Source organism: Ranitomeya variabilis, chromosome 4, assembly GCF_051348905.1.
Source record: "Ranitomeya variabilis isolate aRanVar5 chromosome 4, aRanVar5.hap1, whole genome shotgun sequence".
In the NCBI taxonomy this organism is placed as follows: Eukaryota; Metazoa; Chordata; class Amphibia; order Anura; family Dendrobatidae; genus Ranitomeya; species Ranitomeya variabilis.
Window position 1 is genome coordinate 736,610,956 of NC_135235.1, and position 27,281 is coordinate 736,638,236.

A 27,281-nucleotide genomic window follows, 5' to 3' on the forward strand; every position below is an offset into this window, starting at 1 on the left:
GACGGAGAGTTATGTAGGGGGTGTCTCGCCTTTTGGATACTAGATTTATGATGTTCCGAATTTTCCCCTCTGGGAGACGGCATTCTTGTTTTAAAGAGTCCAGCGTAAGACCCAGGTACTCCTGGATTTGACATGGTGATAACCTGGATTTTTTTAAGTTCACTAACCAGCCCAGATTTTCTAGTGAATGTCTGATTGTCTTTAGCTGTTCCTCGCAATGTTGCGGAGAGGAACCGACTCTCAAAAAATCGTCGAGGTATGGCACTATCAGGGTATCTTGCTCCCTCAGGTGAGCCATTACCTCCGCCACTAATTTTGTAAAGATTCGTGGTGCTATAGCCAGCCCGAAGGGAAGGGCTAGAAACTGAAAGTGGCATAACACCCCCCCAATGTAGATGCCTATCTTGAGGTATTTTTGGTGATCTTTGTGGATGGGGACGTGATAATAGGCGTCCTTTAGATCCAGGACTACCATGAAACACGATGGGAACAACATTTTTATTGAGGTTTTTATTGTTTCCATTTTGAAGGACTGAATCTCCAGAAATTTGTTCAGATTTCTCAGATTTATAATTGTCCTGAAAGAACCGTCCGGTTTCTTTCTCAAGAACAGATGAGAGTAAAATCCTTGTCCTCTTTCTTGAAGGGGAACTTCCGTAAGAACCCCTTTGTTTACTAGTCCCATGACTTCTCTTTCCAACGCTAGCTATTCTTCCTCCGAAGACCTTAGCGATGTTGTCATAAAGAAGGGGCGAGGGGTTTTTTGGAACCTCAGCTTCAGTCCTGACTTTATTATACTCAACACCCAAGGACTGCTGGTAATTTTCTCCCAGGCCAAGAGGAAGAGGGACAACCTTCCCCCCACCTGGGGCAAGCTTTCATTGGGCAGGCTTTTTGTTGTCGTTGGGGTTCCTATTGAATATGAACCCCTTGGTCTTGTTTCGCTTATCTTCCCATTTATCTTGATTTTTCCCCGGTTTCCTTCGGAAGAACCTCTTGCTCCGAAAGGGCCTCCTGTATGAAGGGAAACTCAGGGCGGGAAAGGATTTCTTTTTATCCCCAGCTTTCTCCAAGATATCATCTAGAGTGGGCCCGAATAGGAATTCCCCTTCACAGGGGATGGTGCATAATCTAGACTTTGTTTGGAGATCTCCCGGCCAACATTTAAGCCAAAGGGCTCGTCTAGCGGCATTAGAAAAAACCGCCGCCCTTGCTGACAATTTGATTGAGTCGGCTGAAGCATCCGCTAAGAAGGCAGCCGCTCCACGCATAACTGGTAAGGTATTTAGAATAGAGTCACGAGATGATTTGTTTTTGAGTTGGCTTTCTAACTGGTCTAACCATATCATCAGGGAGCGGGATGTACATGCTGCCGCGACTGCTGGTTTAAGGCCTCCACCAGCTGCCTCCCATGAGCCTCGGAGGAAGGCATCTGCCTTTTTGTCCATAGGGTCTTTCAAGACCCCCATATCTTCGAATGGGAGGGCATATTTCTTGGATGCCTTAGCGATGGCCACATCTAGCTTAGGTGCTTTATCCCAAAAGGAGCAAGATTGATCATCGAATGGGTATTTCCTTTTTGGTGTGAGTAGTGTCTTTCTTACGGGTTTTTTCCATTCTTTCTTAATTAAAGCCTGGATTTTTTCATTAAGGGGGAAGGCCCTTCTCTTTTTTTTGGTCAAGCCCCCCAAACATTATGTCCTGCACAGATTTTTTGGGGTGAGAGTCTGCCAACCCCATAGTGCTTCTGACAGCCTTAACCAGACTGTCTGTTTCCTCTAAGGGAAAGCAACTACGCCTCCCAGAGGAGGTCGAGGATGATGATGATGATGCCGAGGAGGAAGAAGAGGTGGAGGAGTCTGAATCCATATCCTCCCCTGAATCACCGGACTCAGGAGACGGGGATCTGTGCTTGGTCTTCCTCCGCTTTTTCCCTCCTTTAAGGGACTTGAAGGTCTCTTCTACCTGAACTTTGATCAGGTTTTTAAGGTCCGCTGCGAACCCGGGGAGGCCCTCTGACACTGTCTGTTGGATACATACACTGCAAAGCCTCTTTTCCCACGAAGATGGAAGATCTTCCCTACACAGAGCACAAATCTTATGCTTAGACTTGCCTGTGCATTTCTTCCCCTATAGTAAGGAAGCACAAAAAATAGGCCCTCACTATCACTAACATTCACGTAGATCACTTACCACCTTATGGACCCATAAATACCGGTTGGGAGTGATCCAATGTCGGTCTATCCTTAGGGCCGGATGCTGTGCTGGAGTCCTTGCTGCGCAGTGATCCAGAACGTCCTTTACCGGTATCCTGGTGCCCTTTCTGGGGACGCTGCCTCTGCTGCTGCTGCTGTGGCGGCGCCGGTGGAGATGCCCTGGACAGGGGAGATGCCTGCTCGACGTCGCTCATTGCTGGTGAACGCTGGTCGGATTCCATAGGAAGCGCTTGCCCCCATGTTTGTGCTCATTAAGTAGTAGTGGAAGGCGCCATTTTTTTTTTTTCTTTTTTTCTCCCCGCGCATGCGCAGTTCCGCCGAGATCGCGCAGAATCTCGCGCCTGCGCCGATCGCCGCGTGTAGCGTGCCACCGCGGCAGCACAGCGCTGTATTCCGCGCGCCTGCGCGGCCCTTCTGCCCGCGCGCCGACGGGAATCCCGGCACGAGCGGTGCCACAGCCAGCCGCGCGTGCGCAGAGACCCCTCTGTCATAATCCCGGGGAATCTCGCGCGTGCGCAGCGGAATCCAAGATGGCGCCGCGCATCACCGTACCTTGTTGCTGGCTTCCCGGAACCCCCGGGAGCTACAGCCCGCAGTCTTACGCCGGAGGAGCAGGATGTAGGCTCCTTATCCACAGAGGGACTCCCCTTGGATCATGCTGCTGCCGGTGAGTCTTACCTAGAGAGGTGGCCATGGTCCAGCCACCTCTCTTCGCGCACCCTAAAGGCCTGCCAGCCCCAGCGGTGGCGCTTCGGGTCACCACACCAGCCGAGGCAGGGGGGCCCCCGCTGCCTGAATCGAGCTGATTGGCCCCGGCATTGACCACGAAGAATCTCTCTTGACGACACCACGGAGGTGAATCTGTAGGTCTCCCATCAAGGACAGGAAACCAACTGATGCAGGAGAGAGGTACCGCCTTTTTATCTGTAGGTTTCCTGTCCTTGGTGGGCGGATCCCCTCTCTCCGTGGTGCCGTCATGGGCGTCAGAGAAAAGAGAAATTATATAAGTATGCATACATACAAATCAATAATAAAGAGTTTTAGAAATCAAAACAATGAATTAAACATTAAAGACAGATTAATGACAAAAACGAAACACATTTTGTACCAAAGTCCCCTGTGCTTTAGCTGCAAAAATTGTATTGTGGTGCTTAAAGGCAACCTGTCACCCCCAAAATTGAGGGCGAGCTAAGCCCACCGGCATCAGGGGCTTATCTACAGCATTCTGTAATGCATTCTGTAATGCTGTAGATAAGCCCCTGATGTATCCTAAAAAATGAGAAAAAGAGGTTATATTATACTCACCCAGGGACAGTCCCGGTCCTGTCCGATGGGCATCGCGGTCCGGAGCCTCCTATCTTCATCAGATGACGTCCTCTTCGTGTCTTCACGCTGCGGCTCCAGCACAAAGTACTGCAGTGTGCAGGCCCCAGGCCTCTCTGACCTTTCCCGGCGCCTGCGCACCGCAGCGTGAAGACAAGAAGAGGAAGTCATCCTAGCAAGATGGGAGGCCCAGGACCGGACCGCGACTTGGATCGGACCGCCCGCGTGAGTATAATATAACCTCTTTTTCTCATCTTTTAGGATACATTGGAGGCTTAACTACAGCATTACAGAATGCTGTAGATAAGCCCCTGACGCTGGTGGGCTTACCTCACCATCGATTTTGGGGGTGACAGGTTCCCTTTAACACAAAGACGGAGGCAGAGCGGACCGAGAGGCAGAGAGCCAGAGCGGACCGAGAGGCAGAGAGGCAGAGCGGACCGAGAGGCAGAGAGGCAGAGCGGACCGAGAGGCAGAGCGGACCGAGAGGCAGAGCGGACCGAGAGGCAGAGAGGCAGAGCGGACCGAGAGGCAGAGAGGCAGAGCGGACCGAGAGGCAGAGCGGACCGAGAGGCAGAGAGGCAGAGCGGACCGAGAGGCAGAGAGGCAGAGCGGACCGAGAGGCAGAGCGGACCGAGAGGCAGAGAGGCAGAGCGGACCGAGAGGCAGAGGGGCAGAGCGGACCGAGAGGCAGAGAGGACCGAGAGGCAGAGAGGCAGAGCGGACCGAGAGGCAGAGAGGCAGAGCGGACCGAGAGGCAGAGAGGCAGAGCGGACCGAGAGGCAGAGCGGACCGAGAGGCAGAGCGGACCGAGAGGCAGAGCGGACCGAGAGGCAGAGCGGACCGAGAGGCAGAGAGGCAGAGCGGACCGAGAGGCAGAGAGGCAGAGCGGACCGAGAGGCAGAGCGGACCGAGAGGCAGAGCGGACCGAGAGGCAGAGCGGACCGAGAGGCAGAGCGGACCGAGAGGCAGAGCGGACCGAGAGGCAGAGCGGACCGAGAGGCAGAGCGGACCGAGAGGCAGAGCGGACCGAGAGGCAGAGAGGCAGAGCGGACCGAGAGGCAGAGCGGACCGAGAGGCAGAGCGGACCGAGAGGCAGAGCGGACCGAGAGGCAGAGAGGCAGAGCGGACCGAGAGGCAGAGAGGCAGAGCGGACCGAGAGGCAGAGAGGCAGAGCGGACCGAGAGGCAGAGCGGACCGAGAGGCAGAGCGGACCGAGAGGCAGAGCGGACCGAGAGGCAGAGCGGACCGAGAGGCAGAGCGGACCGAGAGGCAGAGAGGCAGAGCGGACCGAGAGGCAGAGAGGCAGAGCAGACCGAGAGGCAGAGAGGACCGAGAGGCAGAGAGGCAGAGCGGACCGAGAGGCAGAGAGGCAGAGCGGACCGAGAGGCAGAGAGGCAGAGCGGACCGAGAGGCAGAGAGGCAGAGCGGACCGAGAGGCAGAGCGGACCGAGAGGCAGAGCGGCAGAGCGGACCGAGAGGCAGAGCGGCAGAGCGGACCGAGAGGCAGAGCGGACCGAGAGGCAGAGCGGACCGAGAGGCAGAGCGGACCGAGAGGCAGAGCGGACCGAGAGGCAGAGCGGACCGAGAGGCAGAGCGGACCGAGAGGCAGAGCGGACCGAGAGGCAGAGCGGACCGAGAGGCAGAGCGGACCGAGAGGCAGAGCGGACCGAGAGGCAGAGAGGCAGAGCGGACCGAGAGGCAGAGCGGACCGAGAGGCAGAGCGGACCGAGAGGCAGAGCGGACCGAGAGGCAGAGCGGACCGAGAGGCAGAGCGGACCGAGAGGCAGAGCGGACCGAGAGGCAGAGAGGCAGAGGGGACCGAGAGGCAGAGAGGCAGAGGGGGCAGAGAGGCAGAGCGGACCGAGAGGCAGAGCGGACCGAGAGGCAGAGCGGACCGAGAGGCAGAGCGGACAGAGAGGCAGAGAGGCAGAGCGGACCGAGAGGCAGAGCGGACCGAGAGGCAGAGCGGACCGAGAGGCAGAGCGGACCGAGAGGCAGAGCGGACCGAGAGGCAGAGCGGACCGAGAGGCAGAGCGGACCGAGAGGCAGAGCGGACCGAGAGGCAGAGCGGACCGAGAGGCAGAGCGGACCGAGAGGCAGAGCGGACCGAGAGGCAGAGCGGACCGAGAGGCAGAGCGGACCGAGAGGCAGAGCGGACCGAGAGGCAGAGCGGACCGAGAGGCAGAGCGGACCGAGAGGCAGAGCGGACCGAGAGGCAGAGCGGACCGAGAGGCAGAGCGGACCGAGAGGCAGAGCGGACCGAGAGGCAGAGCGGACCGAGAGGCAGAGCGGACCGAGAGGCAGAGAGGACCGAGAGGCAGAGCGGACCGAGAGGCAGAGCGGACTGAGAGGCAGAGAGGCAGAGCGGACCGAGAGGCAGAGCGGACCGAGAGGCAGAGAGGCAGAGCGGACCGAGAGGCAGAGAGGCAGAGCGGACCGAGAGGCAGAGCGGACCGAGAGGCAGAGCGGACCGAGAGGCAGAGCGGACCGAGAGGCAGAGCGGACCGAGAGGCAGAGCGGACCGAGAGGCAGAGCGGACCGAGAGGCAGAGCGGACCGAGAGGCAGAGCGGACCGAGAGGCAGAGCGGACCGAGAGGCAGAGCGGACCGAGAGGCAGAGCGGACCGAGAGGCAGAGCGGACCGAGAGGCAGAGCGGACCGAGAGGCAGAGCGGACCGAGAGGCAGAGCGGACCGAGAGGCAGAGCGGACCGAGAGGCAGAGAGGACCGAGAGGCAGAGCGGACCGAGAGGCAGAGAGGCAGAGCGGACCGAGAGGCAGAGCGGACCGAGAGGCAGAGAGGCAGAGCGGACCGAGAGGCAGAGAGGCAGAGCGGGCAGAGAGGCAGAGCGGGCAGAGAGGCAGAGCGGACCGAGAGGCAGAGCGGACCGAGAGGCAGAGCGGACCGAGAGGCAGAGCGGACCGAGAGGCAGAGCGGACCGAGAGGCAGAGCGGACCGAGAGGCAGAGCGGACCGAGAGGCAGAGCGGACCGAGAGGCAGAGCGGACCGAGAGGCAGAGCGGACCGAGAGGCAGAGCGGACCGAGAGGCAGAGCGGACCGAGAGGCAGAGCGGACCGAGAGGCAGAGCGGACCGAGAGGCAGAGCGGACCGAGAGGCAGAGCGGACCGAGAGGCAGAGAGGCAGAGCGGACCGAGAGGCAGAGAGGCAGAGCGGGCAGAGAGGCAGAGCGGACCGAGAGGCAGAGCGGACCGAGAGGCAGAGCGGACCGAGAGGCAGAGCGGACCGAGAGGCAGAGCGGACCGAGAGGCAGAGCGGACCGAGAGGCAGAGCGGACCGAGAGGCAGAGCGGCAGAGCGGACCGAGAGGCAGAGCGGACCGAGAGGCAGAGCGGACCGAGAGGCAGAGCGGACCGAGAGGCAGAGCGGACCGAGAGGCAGAGCGGACCGAGAGGCAGAGCGGACCGAGAGGCAGAGCGGACCGAGAGGCAGAGAGGCAGAGCGGACCGAGAGGCAGAGCGGACCGAGAGGCAGAGCGGACCGAGAGGCAGAGCGGACCGAGAGGCAGAGCGGACCGAGAGGCAGAGCGGACCGAGAGGCAGAGCGGACCGAGAGGCAGAGCGGACCGAGAGGCAGAGCGGACCGAGAGGCAGAGCGGACCGAGAGGCAGAGCGGACCGAGAGGCAGAGCGGACCGAGAGGCAGAGCGGACCGAGAGGCAGAGAGGCAGAGCGGACCGAGAGGCAGAGCGGACCGAGAGGCAGAGAGGCAGAGCGGACCGAGAGGCAGAGCGGACCGAGAGGCAGAGCGGACCGAGAGGCAGAGAGGCAGAGCGGACCGAGAGGCAGAGAGGCAGAGCGGACCGAGAGGCAGAGAGGCAGAGCGGACCGAGAGGCAGAGAGGCAGAGCGGACCGAGAGGCAGAGAGGCAGAGCGGACCGAGAGGCAGAGAGGCAGAGCGGACCGAGAGGCAGAGAGGCAGAGCGGACCGAGAGGCAGAGAGGCAGAGCGGACCGAGAGGCAGAGAGGCAGAGCGGACCGAGAGGCAGAGAGGCAGAGCGGACCGAGAGGCAGAGAGGCAGAGCGGACCGAGAGGCAGAGAGGCAGAGCGGACCGAGAGGCAGAGAGGCAGAGCGGACCGAGAGGCAGAGAGGCAGAGCGGACCGAGAGGCAGAGCGGACCGAGAGGCAGAGCGGACCGAGAGGCAGAGCGGACCGAGAGGCAGAGCGGACCGAGAGGCAGAGCGGACCGAGAGGCAGAGCGGACCGAGAGGCAGAGCGGACCGAGAGGCAGAGCGGACCGAGAGGCAGAGAGGACCGAGAGGCAGAGAGGACCGAGAGGCAGAGAGGACCGAGAGGCAGAGAGGACCGAGAGGCAGAGAGGACCGAGAGGCAGAGAGGCAGAGCGGACCGAGAGGCAGAGCGGACCGAGAGGCAGAGAGGCAGAGCGGACCGAGAGGCAGAGAGGCAGAGCGGACCGAGAGGCAGAGAGGCAGAGAGGACCGAGAGGCAGAGCGGACCGAGAGGCAGAGCGGACCGAGAGGCAGAGCGGACCGAGAGGCAGAGCGGACCGAGAGGCAGAGCGGACCGAGAGGCAGAGGCAGAGCGGACCGAGAGGCAGAGGCAGAGCGGACCGAGAGGCAGAGGCAGAGCGGACCAAGAGGCAGAGGCAGAGCGGACCGAGAGGCAGAGCGGACCGAGAGGCAGAGGGAGAGCGGACCGAGAGGCAGAGGGAGAGCGGACCGAGAGGCAGAGGGAGAGCGGACCGAGAGGCAGAGGGAGAGCGGACCGAGAGGCAGAGGGAGAGCGGACCGAGAGGCAGAGGGAGAGCGGACCGAGAGGCAGAGGGAGAGCGGACCGAGAGGCAGAGGGAGAGCGGACCGAGAGGCAGAGGGAGAGCGGACCGAGAGGCAGAGGGAGAGCGGACCGAGAGGCAGAGGGAGAGCGGACCGAGAGGCAGAGGGAGAGCGGACCGAGAGGCAGAGGGAGAGCGGACCGAGAGGCAGAGGGAGAGCGGACCGAGAGGGAGAGCGGACTGAGAGGCAGAGGGAGAGCGGACCGAGAGGCAGAGCGGACCGAGAGGCAGAGAGGCAGAGCGGACCGAGAGGCAGAGAGGCAGAGCGGACCGAGAGGCAGAGAGGCAGAGCGGACCGAGAGGCAGAGAGGACCGAGAGGCAGAGCGGACAGAGAGGCAGAGCGGACCGAGAGGCAGAGCTGTTATGGTTCTCAATGGCAAGAGAACATAGCCCTGCATACATAAGAACTAGCTCTTGGAAGGATGGAAACTAAAACTGACCATGAACTAAACCTGCCGCACAACTAACAGTAGCCGGGTAGCGTGCCTACGTTTTATCCCTAGACGCTCAGCGCCAGCCGGAGGACTAACTAATCCTAGCAGAGGAAAATACAGTCCTGGCTCACCTCTAGAGAAATTTCCCCGAAAGGCAGACAGAGGCCCCCACATATATTGGCGGTGATTTTAGATGAAAATGACAAACGTAGTATGAAAATAGGTTTAGCAAAAACGAGGTCCGCTTACTAGATAGCAGGAAGACAGAAAGGGCACTTTCATGGTCAGCTGAAAACCCTATCAAAACACCATCCTGAAATTACTTTAAGACTCTAGTATTAACTCATAACATCAGAGTGGCAATTTCAGATCACAAGAGCTTTCCAGACACAGAAACGAAACTGCAGCTGTGAACTGGAACAAAATGCAAAAAACAAACAAGGACAAAAGTCAGACTTAGCTGGGAGTTGTCTAGAAGCAGGAACATGCACAGAAAGGCTTCTGATTACAATGTTGACCGGCATGGAAATGACAGAGGAGCAAGGTTAAATAGCGACTCCCACATCCTGATGGGAACAGGTGAACAGAGAGGATGATGCACACAAGTTCAATTCCACCAGTGGCCACCGGGGGAGCCCAAAATCCAATTTCACAACACAGAGCGGACCGAGAGGCAGAGAGGCAGAGCGGACCGAGAGGCAGAGAGGCAGAGCGGACCGAGAGGCAGAGAGGACCGAGAGGCAGAGCGGACCGAGAGGCAGAGCGGACCGAGAGGCAGAGAGGCAGAGCGGACCGAGAGGCAGAGAGGCAGAGCGGACCGAGAGGCAGAGAGGCAGAGCGGACCGAGAGGCAGAGAGGCAGAGCGGACCGAGAGGCAGAGAGGCAGAGCGGACCGAGAGGCAGAGAGGCAGAGCGGACCGAGAGGCAGAGAGGCAGAGCGGACCGAGAGGCAGAGAGGCAGAGCGGACCGAGAGGCAGAGAGGCAGAGCGGACCGAGAGGCAGAGCGGACCGAGAGGCAGAGAGGCCCGAGCGGACCGAGAGGCAGAGCGGACCGAGAGGCAGAGCGGACCGAGAGGCAGAGTGTACCGAGAGGCAGAGCGGACCGAGAGGCAGAGCGGACCGAGAGGCAGAGCGGACCGAGAGGCAGAGCGGACCGAGAGGCAGAGCGGACCGAGAGGCAGAGCGGACCGAGAGGCAGAGCGGACCGAGAGGCAGAGCGGACCGAGAGGCAGAGCGGACCGAGAGGCAGAGCGGACCGAGAGGCAGAGAGGCAGAGCGGACCGAGAGGCAGAGAGGCAGAGCGGACCGAGAGGCAGAGAGGCAGAGCGGACCGAGAGGCAGAGAGGCAGAGCGGACCGAGAGGCAGAGCGGACCGAGAGGCAGAGCGGACCGAGAGGCAGAGAGGCAGAGCGGACCGAGAGGCAGAGCGGACCGAGAGGCAGAGCGGACCGAGAGGCAGAGCGGACCGAGAGGCAGAGCGGACCGAGAGGCAGAGCGGACCGAGAGGCAGAGCGGACCGAGAGGCAGAGCGGACCGAGAGGCAGAGCGGACAGAGAGGCAGAGCGGACAGAGAGGCAGAGCGGACCGAGAGGCAGAGAGGCAGAGCGGACCGAGAGGCAGAGCGGACCGAGAGGCAGAGCGGACCGAGAGGCAGAGCGGACCGAGAGGCAGAGCGGACCGAGAGGCAGAGCGGACCGAGAGGCAGAGCGGACCGAGAGGCAGAGAGGCAGAGCGGACCGAGAGGCAGAGAGGCAGAGCGGACCGAGAGGCAGAGCGGACCGAGAGGCAGAGCGGACCGAGAGGCAGAGCGGACCGAGAGGCAGAGCGGACCGAGAGGCAGAGCGGACCGAGAGGCAGAGCGGACCGAGAGGCAGAGCGGACCGAGAGGCAGAGCGGACCGAGAGGCAGAGAGGCAGAGCGGACCGAGAGGCAGAGAGGCAGAGCGGACCGAGAGGCAGAGCGGACAGAGAGGCAGAGCGGACCGAGAGGCAGAGCGGACCGAGAAGCAGAGCGGACCGAGAGGCAGAGCGGACCGAGAGGCAGAGAGGCAGAGCGGACCGAGAGGCAGAGAGGCAGAGCGGACCGAGAGGCAGAGAGGCAGAGCGGACCGAGAGGCAGAGCGGACCGAGAGGCAGAGAGGCAGAGCGGACCGAGAGGCAGAGCGGACCGAGAGGCAGAGGCAGAGCGGACCGAGAGGCAGAGGCAGAGCGGACCGAGAGGCAGAGGCAGAGCGGACCGAGAGGCAGAGGCAGAGCGGACCGAGAGGCAGAGGCAGAGCGGACCGAGAGGCAGAGGCAGAGCGGACCGAGAGGGAGAGCGGACCGAGAGGCAGAGGGAGAGCGGACCGAGAGGCAGAGGGAGAGCGGACCAAGAGGCAGAGGGAGAGCGGACCGAGAGGCAGAGGGAGAGCGGACCGAGAGAGAAACGGATTTTTTTTTAGTAATTATACTCATCTATCTGACATTATCAGACGCCCACAGTGTCATCCCTTTGGGTCCTGACATGGATTGCGGGGGCACCGCCATTCCACTTGGTGAAAAGAAGTCCAGTGATGTAATGACATCTGCAGGGAGGTCACTGCACTGGGGGGCACAGGATGGGGAAAAGTCAGAATACCTAGAATAAAACAGAAAAAAAAATCATGCAGAAAACTGGATACAAGTAGTGGCTGACACCAGTGGCCACCGGGCTAATACTGACCAGCACAGAGTGTGAGGGGAGGATAAAGCCTGGGACCTGGAGACATTGGTGTAAAGCTGTTTCGCTCCCAGAGGTCATAGGTCAGTCATCAACCTGACAGCATGTGTCCCCAATAATATTAATAATATTAACAGGACCGACTCCTCACCACCAGGCAGAGATTCTCATGCCAAGTAATATCAATCCCTCAGATCTCCATCATCATTCATCCCCTCCCCTGTTCGCCCCCACACACGTAGCACTATACTTCCCTGCACCCCCCACCGCAAGTGACATCACACACACTGACCTGCACAGCACGTGACATCAGCCCCCCACACCACACAGACCCATGCGAGTAACATCAGCCCCATTCTGCAGGTAGACCCCCATGCACGCAGATCCCCCACGCAGGCAACATGACCCCCTTCCCAACAGACACCCAGCACCGCTAGCAAGGAACATGACCCCCTTCCCACTGAGACCCCCAGCATGCAGTCACCCTTCCCCAGGCAGGCCCCTCCAGCACGCAGTCCCATGCAAACAACATCGCCCCATTCTCCCCAGGCAGCCCCATGCAAGCAACATCGCCCCATTCTCCCCAGGCAGCCCCATGCAAGCATCTCCCCAGGCAGCCCCATGCAAGCAACATCACCCCATTCTCCCCAGGCAGACCTCCCCGTCCAGCATGCACATGCAGCCCCATGCAAGCATCACCCCATTCTCCCCAGGCAGACCCATGCAAGAAACATCACCCCATTCTCCCCAGCAGCCCCATGCAAGCAACATCACCCCATTCTCCCCAGGCAGCCCCATGCAAGCAACATCACCCCATTCTCCCCAGGCAGCCCCATGCAAGCAACATCACCCCATTCTCCCCAGGCAGCCCCATGCAAGCAACATCACCCCATTCTCACCAGGCAGCCCCATGCAAGCAACATCGCCCCATTCTCACCAGGCAGACTCCCACTTACCTTATTGTGACTTTGGAAAATGACCCCAAAATACCCCAATTCTTGCACAAAATCCAGCCATGACATCCACAGCCTCCTCCTGTCTGCTCTGCTCTATGGAGGAAGAGGCAAATCCTGCACGAAATCCCGCCATGATATCCACAGCTTCCTCGTGTGTGCTCTGTCTGTTCTATGGAGGAAGAGGCGCCGCCCCTTCCGGTCACATGGGCAGAGGTCCTTTAGCCGACTTGGATTTAGCCTCAGCCTTACCACTAGGGAGCGCTGCTAACAACACAGAACATACACATCACAAGTGTGTGATACCAATAGAGGGCGCTGTATACAACACTGAACATATACACACAGCAGAGGCGAGAAATACCACTAGGGAGCGCTGCTAACAACAAAGAACATACACATCACAAGCGTGTGATACCAATAGAGGGCGCTCTATACAACACTGAACATATACATGCAGCAGAGGCGAGAAGGCTACCTGTACCACTAGGGAGCGCTGCTAACAACACAGAACATACACATCACAAGTGTGTGATACCAATAGAGGGCGCTGTATACAACACTGAACACATTCACAGCAGAGGCGAGAAATACCACTAGGGAGCGCTGCTAACAACAAAGAACATACACATCACAAGCGTGTGATACCAATAGAGGGCGCTGTATACAACACTGAACATATACACGCAGCAGAGGCGAGTAGGCTACCTTTAGATTTGCGTTGTGCGCCGCAGCGTCGGCGCCGCAGCGCACAACGCAAACAAAACACGCGGCAAAACGCACGCTAAAACGCTGCGTTTTGCGCCGCAAGCGTCCTTTTTGGCCGAAAGTTGGACGCAAAAAAAATGCAACTTGAAGCGTTTCTTGCGTCCAACGCTTGCGGCCATGCGGCGCAAAACGCAGCACAACGCATGTCCATGCGCCCCAATATTAAATATAGGGGCGCATGACGCATGCGGCGCCGCTGCGGCGCCCGACGCTGCGGCGCTGACCGCAAATGTGAACGTAGCCTAAGGCTACGTTCACATTTGCGTTGTGCGCCGCAGCGTCGGCGCCGCAACGCACAACGCAAACAAAAACGCAGTTGCGTTATGAACAAAAAACGCAGCGTTTTGCGCCGCATGCGCCCCCCCAAAGTCTAGACAATTTTTGCAATTTTTTTGGAAAACGCATGCGTCGTACAACGCACCACGACGCAAGTACTTGCGTCGTCTGCGTTGTCAATGCAAATCAATGGGAAAAAGGCGCATCGACGACGCAAAAGCGACGCAAACACGACGCATGCGTTTTTTAAAAAGTCGGCGCCGCAAAAAAAATGCAACATGTTGCGTTTGCCGCGCCCTGACAGGTGCGCCCTAACGCCGCATGCGGCGTACGACGCACCAAAACGCATGACAACGCATGTACATGCGGCGCCATGCGGCCCCAATGTTAAAGATAGGGCCGCACGACGCATGCGTTTTGGTGCGGCGACGACGCTGCGGCGCACAACGCAAATGTGAACGTAGCCTAATACCACTAGGGAGCGCTGCTAACAACACAGAACATACACATCACAAGTGTGTGATACCAATAGAGGGCGCTGTATACAACACTGAACATATACACAGCAGAGGCGAGAAATACCACTAGGGAGCGCTGCTAACAACACAGAACATACACATCACAAGTGTGTGATACCAATAGAGGGCGCTGTACACAACACTGAACATATACACGCAGCAGAGGCGAGTAATACCACTAGGGAGCGCTGCTAAGGCTACGTTCACATTTGCGTTGTGCGCCGCAGCGTCGTCGCCGCAACAAAACGCATGCGTCGTGCGGCCCTATCTTTAACATTGGGGCCGCATGGCGCAGCATGTACATGCGTTGTCATGCGTTTTGGTGCGTTGTACGCCGCATGCGGCGTTAGGGCGCACCTGTCAGGGCGCGGCAAACGCAACATGTTGCATTTTTTGGGCGGCGCAGACTTTTTCAAAAACGCATGCGTCGTGTTTGCGTCGTGTTTGCGTCGTCGATGCGCTTTTTTTCCCATTGACTTGCATTGACAACGCAGACGACGCAAGTACTTGCGTCTTGGTGCGTTGTACGACGCATGCGTTTTCCAATAAAAAATGCAAAACATTGTCTAGACTTTGTCTAGACACTTAAAAAAAGCACTATATATATAAAAAAGGGGTTTGGCATTGTCTTTCACAAGGCTATTCAGTGCTGACCAGACTGTGAGGAGAATCTGCTACAAACCTGTAAGTATATATTTCTCTTGAATATTTTTTATTATGTGTTTTATTTTTTGATTTTTGGTCTGTGATATTGTACGGTTATGGCACTGTGGGTTGTTAGTGAAAAATTGTGTTTTTTAATCTGGTTTTGATGTACTTCTGGCGTTATATGCTGGCGTTTCTTGTCTTCGGCCTTGCTTGGTTTAGGATTGGTTTTAATGGATTTTTGGTTGTTCTGGTGTCATGCGGTTGTTCAATGTATTTTTTTTGGCAGATTTTTTATTGTTAAATTTCTGGTGCATGTCTTTTTCTGGTTTCTATTGTTGGGGGTAACCGTATGGCGTTTTCTTGGCTCATGTCTTGCTGTGTTTTATTATGCTGTTGGCATTTTCTTTTTCTTTCCTTGGTTGTCTTTTCTTGCTGGTGGGGGGGCTACATTTATGATGTTTCATTTGTAGTGTATTGTTCCGTGCGGCTATATGCCATTCTATTTTCAATTGTATTTTCCCTTTTTGTTTTTTGTTTTTGTTATCTCTGATGGTTTTACGTCGTTTTCCGTATGGCATATATCTCCTTCCTTGCCTGTTTGCATTGCCAAGTGTGTAGTATAATTTTTTTTTTTTTTTTGGTGTGGCCATTTTTCTATGTAAAATTTCATGTGTTTTCTTTTCTATTTTATGGTTTATATTTTGGGTTGCTGTATTTTTAACAGCGGTTGTCCCGTAATGTTTATTGCTTATTATCTAGAATGGTATTTTTCTCCTTTTCCAGATGTATTTCTGTGGTAGATGTCACCAGATGGTGTTGTTTTGGATCATGTCTTGTTGCTATTGTAAAGTATGACGTGCAGTTTGCTATTTCATTGTGCCTTTTTTTTCCCTGTACAGTTTTTTCATATTTAAAAATTTGGACATTGGTGTCTTTTGTTGTAAAAAATTTTGTTTGTGTCTATTCTTGTATTGTTTCTTCTATTGTGTTCTCTTGCAATGTATGGCGTTGTGGTGTCGCTTTTTCAGTTTGCATTCCCATATCTATCAGTCAACAGTCAATTGTGCTTGTTTTAATTTTTTATGCCAATTTTATTGTTAGCTTTGGATGTGATTTTTTGCTCATTTTTTCATTGCAGAACAAACTTGCAAGAATGACGAGTGAGTCAGAGTGTGAACATAGGCAATCGGCGAGGGGGAGTGCGGTGAGTAATTATGTCCAGTTGCTTAATATTCGCTGCTATTTGTACCATTGACAATAATTTTTGTATACAATTTTTACAGGCTTCTTCAAGTGAGGAGGGGGAAGGCAGTCAGCGGGAGCAGCGAGGTCGGGGCCAAGGTGTTGCGTCAGGCCGGCGAGTGAGTATATATTTTTTGGGATCTTTTTTTTTGAGTAGCATCCTGCTGTGAGGAACATTACATTTGAGGAGCATCCTGTTTTCACTAGGGATGTTTACTAAGTTTAATTACATTATAGCTTTTCAGGGCAGCAAGTATTGGGGGAAGGTAAAGGCCCCGTCTCACATAGCGATTTACCAACGATCACGACCAGCGATACGACCTGGCCGTGATCGTTGGTAAGTCGTTGTGTGGTCACTGGGGAGCTGTCACACAGACAGCTCTCTCCAGCGACCAACGATCAGGGGAACGACTTCGGCATCGTTGAAACTGTCTTCAACGATGCCAAAGTCCCCCTGCAGCACCCGGGTAACCAGGGTAAACATCGGGTTACTAAGTGCAGGGCCGCGCTTAGTAACCCAATGTTTACCCTGGTTACCAGCGTAAATGTAAAAAAACAAACAGTACATACTCACCATCTGATGTCCGTCAGGTCCCTTGCCGTCTGCTTCCTGTTCTCTGACAGTGCCGCCGTACAGTGAGAGCAGAGCGCAGCGGTGACGTCACTGCTGTGCTGTGCTCTCACTGTACGGCTGCAGACAGTCAGAGCAGGAAGCAGACGGCAAGGGACCTGACGGACATCAGATGGTGAGTATGTACTGTTTGTTTTTTTACATTTACGCTGGTAACCAGGGTAAACATCGGGTTACTAAGCGCGGCCCTGCGCTTAGTAACCTGATGTTTACCCTGGTTACCAGTGAAGACATCGCTGGATCGGTGTCACACACACCGATTCAGCGATGTCAGCGGGACCTCAACGACCAAAAAAAGGTCCAGGCCATTCCGACACGACCAGCGATCTCACAGCAGGGGCCTGATCGCTGGTACGTGTCACACATAGCGAGATCGCTACTGAGGTCGCTGTTGCGTCACAAAACTTGTGACTCAGCAGCGATCTCGCTAGCGATCTCGCTATGTGAGACGGGGGCTTTACATAAAGTTGAACTCCCTGCACACAAACATTCCAAAATACAGGTGTTGAAAACATAAATATACATACATCAAATGTCCAAGGATAGGGCAAAGGTACAAATCATGCCAGGTGCTGGTGGTTGTTAATATTTGCATATTTGTAACCTTTTTGTTTTCTAATTTTTCTAGGTTTCACAACGGGACCACATGGAGAGTATTGATGTGGACCCTACTGATCTCCAGCATCCAGGAGCGTGGCCCGTTGTGGGACAGCCGTGACCCCCGGCACATGGACCAGGTGGTGTCGAGGCGTTTGTGGGCAGAGGTGGCAAAGTCACTGTGGGATGGCTTTGACAGTGCCTCAGCGAAGGACAAAGGCAACTTTGGTGAGTATTGCTGATACGCCATGCTGATACGCTGTTATGACCTATCTTGCCAGGATAAACACAACCGTATGTGATGCGATCAACGCCTAAACTTTGCATCGCACACGGTTGTTTTATCCTTTTAAAATGCTAAATATGTAACCTTTTTTTTGTTTGAATTCACAGTTAAAAAGTTGAGGACCAGATGGCGATCCATGAAGGACCGTTTCAATAAGGGGATCCGTGCTGCGGAGGAGCAAGCTCGGAGTGGTGCTGCTGCGGCCAAGTCGGTGCCATACAAGTACAGCAGGGCACTGCAGTTCTTAAGACCGGTCCTTACCCGCCGACAGTAAGTATTTAATCCACATAGCATATTGCACAGCCACATTGTACATTGCCCAGACACATAATATTGCACAGCCACATAGTACATTGCCCAGCCACGTACATTGCGCATACACATAGTATATTGCCAGGCCACTATATCGCAGCCACATAGTACACGTTCTAGCCACGTATCCACATAGTATATTTCCCAGGCACATAGTGTATTGCCCATCCATGCAGTCAGCGTAGCATATTGGCCATCCTTTTTCCCTAGTGGAATGGTATATAGCCCATCATTTTTTTGGTTAAGCGTGAGTCCTTGTAGTCCATGACAGGTTACGTTCTGAGTCAGGGTAGTTCTGATCGCAGGAATAATGATGACGTCTCGATCACATGATCCTAACGTCATGGCCATTCCTGCGATCAGATCAGCAAAGTCAGGGTTTTTTTTTTTGGTTTTTTTAAAAATTTTTCTTGACCTTAAATTTTATACTATTTTTGCGACATAGGCGGCATCAAGAAAGTTTTTTTTGACCAAAAATTTTTTAAAACAATGACAGGGGTATTCATTGCCTTTGGCAGCGGGAATGAACAGTCATTTTCTGCCGTCGGTATGTCCATGATCATTATCGTGAGCCCTAATGGTCATTTGACGATAACAATCAGCAATTTATTATAGGCCACACAGACTGAGAGACAGGGGATTGTAATGTTTTGTTGTGTCATGTAATGTTAATTTTTTTACAGGAGTTGGCGTATGTGATAGGTTATTAATTGAAGACTAATTTTTTCCTTATCTTTTCACAGGACACACAGCAGCACCCTCCAGCGAGCTCGCCCCGCAGGAGCGGACCTTCATGAATCGCCATCTGACCCGTCACAGCCCTCCCACAGCGACAGCAGGCTTGCACCACCATCTGGAGAACCGGCAGCCGGGCCATCAGGTTTTCCCCTGCCCGAGGCCTCTGGCGCACCTTCGTTCGGGAATTCCCGACAGCGCCAGCGTGCCTCGGACAGGCCAGCCATGCCCGAATTTATGCACTTGAGCACGGTTTTCCAGAACTGTTTCAAGGCGTTTAACGATAAAATGGACAGTCGTCTGGACAGTATCGAAAAGCGCCTTGAAAATGTGGAAGCCGAGCTCTCGAATCCGGCCAAACATTTTTTAAGTTCAATTGCTAAAGGCATGGTGGAAAACCTTACGCCGGAACTCCAGATTTCGGTGATGCAGTCCTGCAACAATTCCTACGTGAGGGCTCTGCAGCAGGCTCGGGTCGTGCAGTCAGCGACACTGCCCGTAGTACCGTCGCTGGCTAGCATGACTCCGACTACTGCTGCAGAGTCACTCCAGCCACCCCACCGAGGTCCACGTGCCGAGCGACGCCACCACAGGCACCATACCAGTGTGCCGCCGACTCCTGCTCCTGCCAGGCCCTCATCCTCCCGTAGGAGTGTTTCTGGGGGAGCTGCCGAAGGAGGAAAAAAACACAAACGAAAGAGGAGACACACAGAGGCACAAAGTGAGGTTCTGGCTGCTCCAGTACAGACACCAACATCTCGCCGTGGCTCTAGCCACAGCAGGAGCAGCCAGGGCCAACCAAGAAAATACCAAAGGCTTGTGTTGCCTCCTCCCTCCCCTACAGATGATCCGGTTTCCCCAGTATACCCTGCGGGGGGTTTGGACCTGCCTTCCAGCCTCCTTGACTATGGTTCCTCCTCCTCCTCTTCCTCTCCCCGTCCCCGTTCAAAAACACACACATACCATTCACCGCTGGTAGCGGATGTTGATACCCCCTAAGTTTTTTTCCCCTTTTTTTTCTGTTACCCCCCAATAAAAATTATTTTTTTGAATACAATATTTGTTCTTATTTTCCAGTATACTTCTCGGCAAGTCCCGCCGTGCGCCGTCTACACATTTTGTGCTTCAAACACCTCATATATGCAATGTCAGACACTATTTTTACCATTTTTATGTTGCCTTTTTTGGTGTGTCTCTCATTGCTGTATGAGGTGTTTACAAACAATAAAGTGTATGAGGTGTTTTCAAACACTAAAGGTACCGTCACACTAAGCAACGTCGCCAGCGATCTGTGACGTTGCAGCGTCCTAGGGAGCGATATCGCTGTATTTGACACGCAGCAGCGATCAGAATCCCGCTGTGAAATTGCTGGTCGCTGCTAGAAGGTCTGCACATTATTTGGTCGCTAGGTCGCCGTGTATCGCCGTGTTTGACAGCAAAAGCAACCATACCAGCGATATTTTACACTGGTAACCAGGGTAAACATCGGGTTACTAAGCGCAGGGCCGCGCTTAGTAACCCGATGTTTACCCTGGTTACCAGCGTAAAATGTAAAAAAAAAAAAACAGTACATACTCACATGCTTCCCCCGGCGTCCGCTTCCCACACTGACTGAGCGCCGCAAATTGAAAGTGAAAGCACAGCACAGCGGTGACGTCACCGCTGTGCCCTGCTACTGCCGGCGCTCAGTCATTACAGGAAGCGGACGCCGGGGGACGCATGTAAGTATGTACTTATATTTTACGCTGGTAACCAGGGTAAACATCGGGTTACTAAGCGCGGCCCTGCGCTTAGCAACCCGATGTTTACCCTGGTTACCCGGGGACCTCGGCATCGTTGGTCGCTGGAGAGCGGTCTGTGTGACAGCTCTCCAGCGACCACACAGCGACGCTGCAGCGATCGGCATTGCTGTCGCTATCGCTGCAGCGTCGCTTAGTGTGACGGTACCCTAAGGGTATGTGTCCACGCTCAGGATTGCATCAGGATTTGGTCAGGATTTTAAATCAATATTTGTAGCCAAAACCAGGCGTGGGTGATAAATACAGAAGTGGAGCATATGTTTCTGTTATACTTTTCCTCTAATTGTTACACTCCTGGTTTTGGCTTACAAATACTGATGGAAAATCCTGACCAAATCCTGATGCAATCCTGAACGTGGACACATACCGTAAAGGTACCTTCACACTTAACAATGCTGCAGCGAAACATACAATGATGCAGATCACTGCAGCATCGCTATTTGGTCGCTGGAGAGCTGTCTGTGTGACAGCTCTCCAGCGACCAACGATGCCGAGGTCCCCGGGTAACCATGGTAAACATCGGGTTGCTAAGCGCAGGGCGCACTTCCGATGTTTACCCTGGTTACCAGTGTTAAAGGAAAAAAAAACAAACATATACTCACAATCGCGTCCCCCGGCGTCAGCTTCCCTGCACTGACTGAGTGACGGCCCTAACAGCAGAGCGGTCACATCAACGCTGTACTGTGCATTCACTTTACGGCCGGCGCTCAGTCAGTGCAGGAAGCGGACGCCGGGGGACGCAAAGATGACTATATGTACTGTTTTTTTATTTACATTTTAACACTGCTAACCAGGGTAAATATTAGGTTAATGAGCGCCGCACTAGGCTTCTTAATATTTACCATGGTTACCATTGAAAAACATCGCTGGTATCGTTGCTTTTGCTGTCAAACACAACGATACACGGCGATCTGACAAACATTTATATGGTATGGTATAAATTTGGTCTTTGAAGCAGGGTAGAAAACTTAGAAAATATTTTTTTTAAACAACAACATTTTTAAAACAAAGGTTTCCAATTTTTTATATAAGGCACATTACATTTGTGAACCATAGGTAGATGCCAAATTTGACATAACAAAACCTACCTAAACGGATTACATTTATTGCACATAATGTAGAATTTTTAGCACAGTCACAGTAGAGGTATTTATTGGTGTAGTTAAAACCAGAATACAGTCCAACAGTAACATTAACACTACACCATTTGATCTTGCCATGACCCACGGCAAACATCTGACACAAAATAGGCCGCAAAACGATCCCTCATCTGCGCAATTTTCCACACTTGTCCTCAGAGGATGATCATGGTAATCGGGCAATGGGTTGGCTATTGGTTCATCGAGTTCCACATTCAGTCTCTCTTTGGCCATAATGTAATTGTGGAGAACCACACAAGCCTTCACCACCTCATCCACTGTCTCAGTTTTCAGATTAATGGCGGATCCTAATATCCGCCATTTGGAGACAAGGATGCCAAAGGCGCACTCCACAGTCCTTCTGGCCCTGGACAGTCTGTAATTGAAAACCCTTTTTGTATGGTCCAAGCCCCGACTGGAGTAGGGTTTCAATAGGTTGGCAGACATTTGGAATGCCTCATCCCCAACCACAACCAAGGGCATCGCAGGGCCTTCGGTGTGGGGAAGAGGTCGTGGCTGTGGGAAATTAAAATTGTTCCCATATAATTTTTGGCCCATATCCGACTCCTTAAATGTGCGTGAGTCATTTGCACGGCCAAACGCACCAATGTCCACAGCGAGAAAACGGCAGTCCGCACCGGCAATTGCCATGAGCACAGTGGAACAGTATTTTTTATAGTTGTAGAAAAGGGATCCACTTTTCCCTGGCTTGGTAATCTGAATGTGCTTTCCATCCACTGCGCCAATACAGTTTAGAAACGAACACACTTGGTCAAATTTCTGTGCGTTGGCCAACCAGATTTCGCTTGTAGGGACGGGTAAAAATTCCTCCCGGAGATTATCCCACAAAGCGCGGCATGTCTCAGCAATAATTCCGGAAAGAGTGGAGACTCCAATCCGGAATTGAAAATGAAGGGATCTCAAGGTCTCTCCGGTAGCCAGGAAACTGCCAAGAAATTACATTAAAGTACATTGCAATTTATAAAAGTACATTGACCATACCAAACCCAAATAAAAAAAAAAAAAAAAAAAAAGAAAAAAAAGGGAAGAACATATCACAGTCATTCAAACAGCTACGTACCGTAGAGTCACCAGCAGCCGTTCCTCTGCGGAAATAGCTCTCCGGAGCTGCGTGTCCTGCCTGCTAATGGATCCTTCCACCCGACGCAGAAGATAGCGGAAGCTGTCTCGAGACATCCTGGTATATTCATAATATTTTTCCAGGTTGTCATTCAGTTCGCCAAACAAGCTATGGTATGCTCCACGGCTCTCGCGGACTTCCACGATAGGGTGTATCCAAAAGCGGCGACGACTCCATCTCCGTTTTTCCCTTTCCCTTTGATGAAAACAGGCGACAGCATAGGCATGAGCCAAGGCAAATTCCATCTCCATATCCATGTAGATACTGTCCATGGGACGCTCCATCATGAATACCAGCAAAATGGGAGGAATTCATCTCTGCCAGGGTATATATACACAAATTACATAACACCAACCCTCTTCTAGCCATTGGTGGTCCTTATCTATTGTGTAGACACTTTTTTTGGGGGGTGGGATGAAGAATGACTCACTGCACAAAAAACGCATGCGGAGCAAAACGCTGCTTTTTTTGTTGAAAACGCAACTGCGTTTCCGCAAAACGCAGCGTTTTGCATGCGTTTTGCTGCGTTTTTGTTTGCGTTGTGCGTTGCGGCGACGACGCTGCGGCGCACACCGCAAATGTGAACGTAGCCTAATTTCATGCACTTGTACGGCGCCCTCTATTGGTTATATAACCTCTGTAAGGCTACGTTCACACTAGCGTTGTGCGCCGTTGCGTCGGCGACGCAACGCACAACGCACGCAAAAATGCGTCAAAACGCACGCAAAAACGCTGCGTTTTGCGACGCATGCGTCGGTTTTTGACGAAAATCGGACGCAAGAAAAATGCAACTTGTTGCGTTTTCTTGGTCCGACGCTTGCGGCAAAAAAGACGCATGTGTCGCACAACGCAACAAAAAAAAACGCATGCGTCCCCCATGTTAAGTATAGGGGCGCATGACGCATGCGTCGCCGCTGCGTCGCCGACGCACACCCGACGCACATTAGCTTAACGCTAATGTGAACGTAGCCTAATTTCATGCACTTGTACGGCGCCCTCTATTGGCTGTATAAGGCTGGTTTCACACATGCGTTTTTATCTGCATGCGTTTTTTAAAAAAACGCATGTGTGAAAAACGCATGTAAACGCGGTAAAACGCATGCGTTTTTTAGACGCATGCGTTTTTATAGAAAAACACAAGAAAACACAAGAAAACACAAGAAAAAACAAGAAAACCCTAACCCTAACCCTACCCCTAACCCTAACCCTAAACGTGACTGAAATACGTGGCACTGAAATACGTGCAACTGAAATACGTGGCACGTAAATACGTGGCACGTAAATACGTGGCACGTAAATACGTGGCACGTAAATACGTGGCACGTAAATACGTGGCACGTAAATACGTGGCACGTGGCACTTAAATACGTGGCACGTGGCACTTAAATACATGGCACGTGGCACTCAAATATGTGGTACTTAAATACATGGCACTTAAATACGTGGCACATGGCACTTTAATACGTGGCACGTGGCACTTAAATACGTGGCACGTGGCACTTAAATACGTGGCACGTGGCACTTAAATATGTGGTACTTAAATACGTGGCACTTAAATACGTGGCACATGGCACTTTAATATGTGGCACGTGGCACTTAAATATGTGGCACGTGGCACTTAAATACGTGGCACGTGGCATACGTGGCACTGAAATACGTGATACGTGGCACTTAAATACGTGGCAATATGACTGTCAGAAAATGTTCATTAAACGGTTAGGGGTGAGGTGTAGGGGTAGATTAGGGTTAGGGTTTGGATCCCTTTATCACCTTGATGGTGGTGGGTGGCTTTTCAGTGTGTTTTCTGTTTTTTTTCTATAAAAACGCATGCGTTTTTAGCGCAAACAAACGCATGTGCTTAAAAACGCATGCGTTTACATAGACAGCAATGCATTTTTTTGCCGCGAAAAAACGCATGCGTTTTTTCGCGGCAAAAAAACGCGCAAGAAAATACTGCAGGTAGCATTTTTGAAAATGAACGCATGCAGACAAAAAACGCATGCGTTTGAAAACGCGACCAAACACATGTGCAAAAAACGCATGCGTTTTCAATGTTAAATATAGGGGAAAAAAACGCATGCGTTTTTTGTGCAAAAAACGCTGCAGACAAAAACGCAAGTGTGAAACCAGCCTAACCTCTGTAATTTCATGCTCTTGTACGGCGCCCTCTATTGGTTGTTTAACCTCTGTAATTTCATGCATTTGTACGGCGCCCTCTATTGGTTGTTTAACCTCTGTAATTTCATGCTCTTGTACAGCGCCCTCTATTGGTTGTATAACCTCTGTAAGGCTACGTTCACATTTGCGGTCCTCGCCGCAGCGTCGGGCGCCGCAGCGGCGCCGCATGCGTCATGCGCCCCTATATTTAACATGGGGACGCATGGACATGCGTTGTGCTGCGTTGTGCGCCGCATGGCCGCAAGCGTTGGACGCAAGAAACGCATCAAGTTGCATTTTTTTTGCGTCCAACTTTCGGCCAAAAAGGACGCATGTGGCGCAAAACGCAGCGTTTTAGAGTGCGTTTTGCCGCGTTTTTGTTTGCGTTGTGCGCTGCGGCGCCGACGCTGCGGCGCACAACGCAAATGTGAACGTAGCCTAATTTCATGCACTTGTACGGCGCCCTCTATTGGTTGTATAACCTCTGTAATTTCATGCTCTTGTACAGCGCCCTCTATTGGCTGTATAATCTCTGTAATTTCATGCACTTGTACGGCGCCCTCTATTGGCTGTATAAGGCTAAGTTCACATTTGCGTCTTGCGACGCATGCGTCATGCGCCCCTATCTTTAACATTGGGGGCGCATGTACATGCGTTGTCATGCGTTTTTGTACAACGCACGACGCATGCGTCGTTTGGCCGCACCTGGCGGGGCGCGGTCGACGCTACATGTTGCAGTTTAGTAGCGTCGTAAAAACGCGTGCGTCGCACTTGCGTCACCCGTGCGTCGTAATTGCGTTACAATCCCCATTGAAAGCAATTGACAACGCACGGGACGCAAGTGCGTGCGTCGTACATGCGTTGTGCGACGCATGCGTCGTTAAATAACATTACACAAAAAGTGTCTAGACTGTGTCTAGACAGTGAAAAAACATCCCCCATATATAAAAAACATTTGTGCATTGTTTGTCACTTTTCTGCAGCATACCACAGAGACCAGACCTACCAGAGCTCATCATCTGCTTTCAAGAGATGTAAGTATAGAATGATTCTGCGCATTTTAATGTTTTATTTTAAATTGTTTATTGCAAGTTGTGTATGTAGTTCTGCACTGTGGTTGTGTAATGGACATTGGTGTATTTTTATTCTGGTTGTGATGTATGGCGTTGTATATGATGGCGTTTCATTGTCTCCGGCCTTGTTGATTTTATTGTAAAGTATGGTGGTGTATCCAGGATTGACTTTTCTTTTTTTTTTTTTGGGGGGGGGGGTTGTTATTTTTTTTTCTGAAATCTATTGTGCTGTTTATTTTGGGTTATTCTGTGGATGCGGTGGTTCCACTGTGTTTTTTTTTAAATACAAATATTTTCTTTTTTAATTAGGTTTTGATGAATTTCAGGGCTTCATATGTAGCCGTACTCTTTTATTTATTTTATTTTTTTTCTATTGTAACGTATGGCGGTATGGTTTGCCTTTTCTTGGGGCTTTTTGGAAATCAATGTTGTAAAAATTTTGTTAAAAAAAAAATCTTTGTCTTTTTGGATTAGTACATAGGGTCTGTTGTTTATTTGTTTTGTTATCTTTTCTGGGACTGTTGTATTCTGTTTTTGCTACACTCTGGCATTGTGCCGTCTCTGCCATTGTTTTTTATTTCAATGTATGGCGGTGTGGTTTGCTCAGCGCTTGTTCGGTTGTCATTGTACTATGAGTGCACTGTTCGTTGTGGTCGTAATGTTAATATTTTATTTATATTGCAAACATTAATGTTTTCCAATTATTCTAGCTTTCACAACGGGACCAGGATGAGGGCCTAGACATTGACATCATGGTCGCCTCTATCCAGGAGCAAGGCCCGTTGTGGGACAGCCGTGACCCCCGACACGCGGACCAGGTGGTTTTGAGACGAATGTGGGCTGAGGTGGCAAAATCGCTGTGGGATGGCTTTGACAGCGCTTCACCCACGGACCAAGCTAAATTTGGTAAGTATTGCCGAAATGCCGCTCTGACCCATCAGGCCAGGATACACAACCGTCTGTGATGTGTTCTACTTTTGTAGCATCGCACACGGTTGCGTTATCAATTAAAAAAAAAAGTTTTCTCACCTTTATTTTTTTGTTTGCCTTTTTCACAGTCAAAAAATTGAAGACCAGATGGCGCTCCATGAAGGACCGTTTCAATCGGGGCCTGCAGAAGGCGGGACAGACTCGTAGTGGTGCTGCTGCGGCATGGACATCAACATACAAGTACGGCAGAATTCTTCAGTTCCTGAGACCGGTCCTTGCCCGCCGACAGTAAGTATTTAGTACCTATTCCCACACATTGGGTATTGCACAACATGCATATTCACGTAGTATATTCCCCAGCCACGTAGTTTATTGCCCAGCCATTTATTATATTGCCTAGTGACGTAGTATACAGCACACAGACACATAGTATATTGGCCAGCCACGTGCAATATTTCATTGTGGCGTAGTATATTGCCCATCCAGGTTTATCACAGTTTCCAATAAAATATTAACATAATAGACACGGGAGACCTTGTAGTCCACGGCAGGTTCTGTTCCCAGGGTTGGTCTGATCGCAGGACCTGTGGTGAC

The 27,281-nt window shown here is 52.8% G+C and overlaps 1 protein-coding gene and 1 long non-coding RNA gene across 1 annotated transcript; both read left to right on the top strand.

The window, feature by feature from the left end:
* The window catches only part of LOC143768002 (uncharacterized), a 579,067-nt gene that overhangs the window by 207,669 nt on the left and 344,117 nt on the right, over positions 1-27,281 (top strand).
* On the top strand, positions 15,747-17,663 carry LOC143768043 (uncharacterized). The gene is made up of 3 exons (XR_013213782.1): positions 15,747-16,006; positions 17,147-17,343; positions 17,509-17,663. It is a non-coding gene; the product is annotated as an uncharacterized LOC143768043 (long non-coding RNA).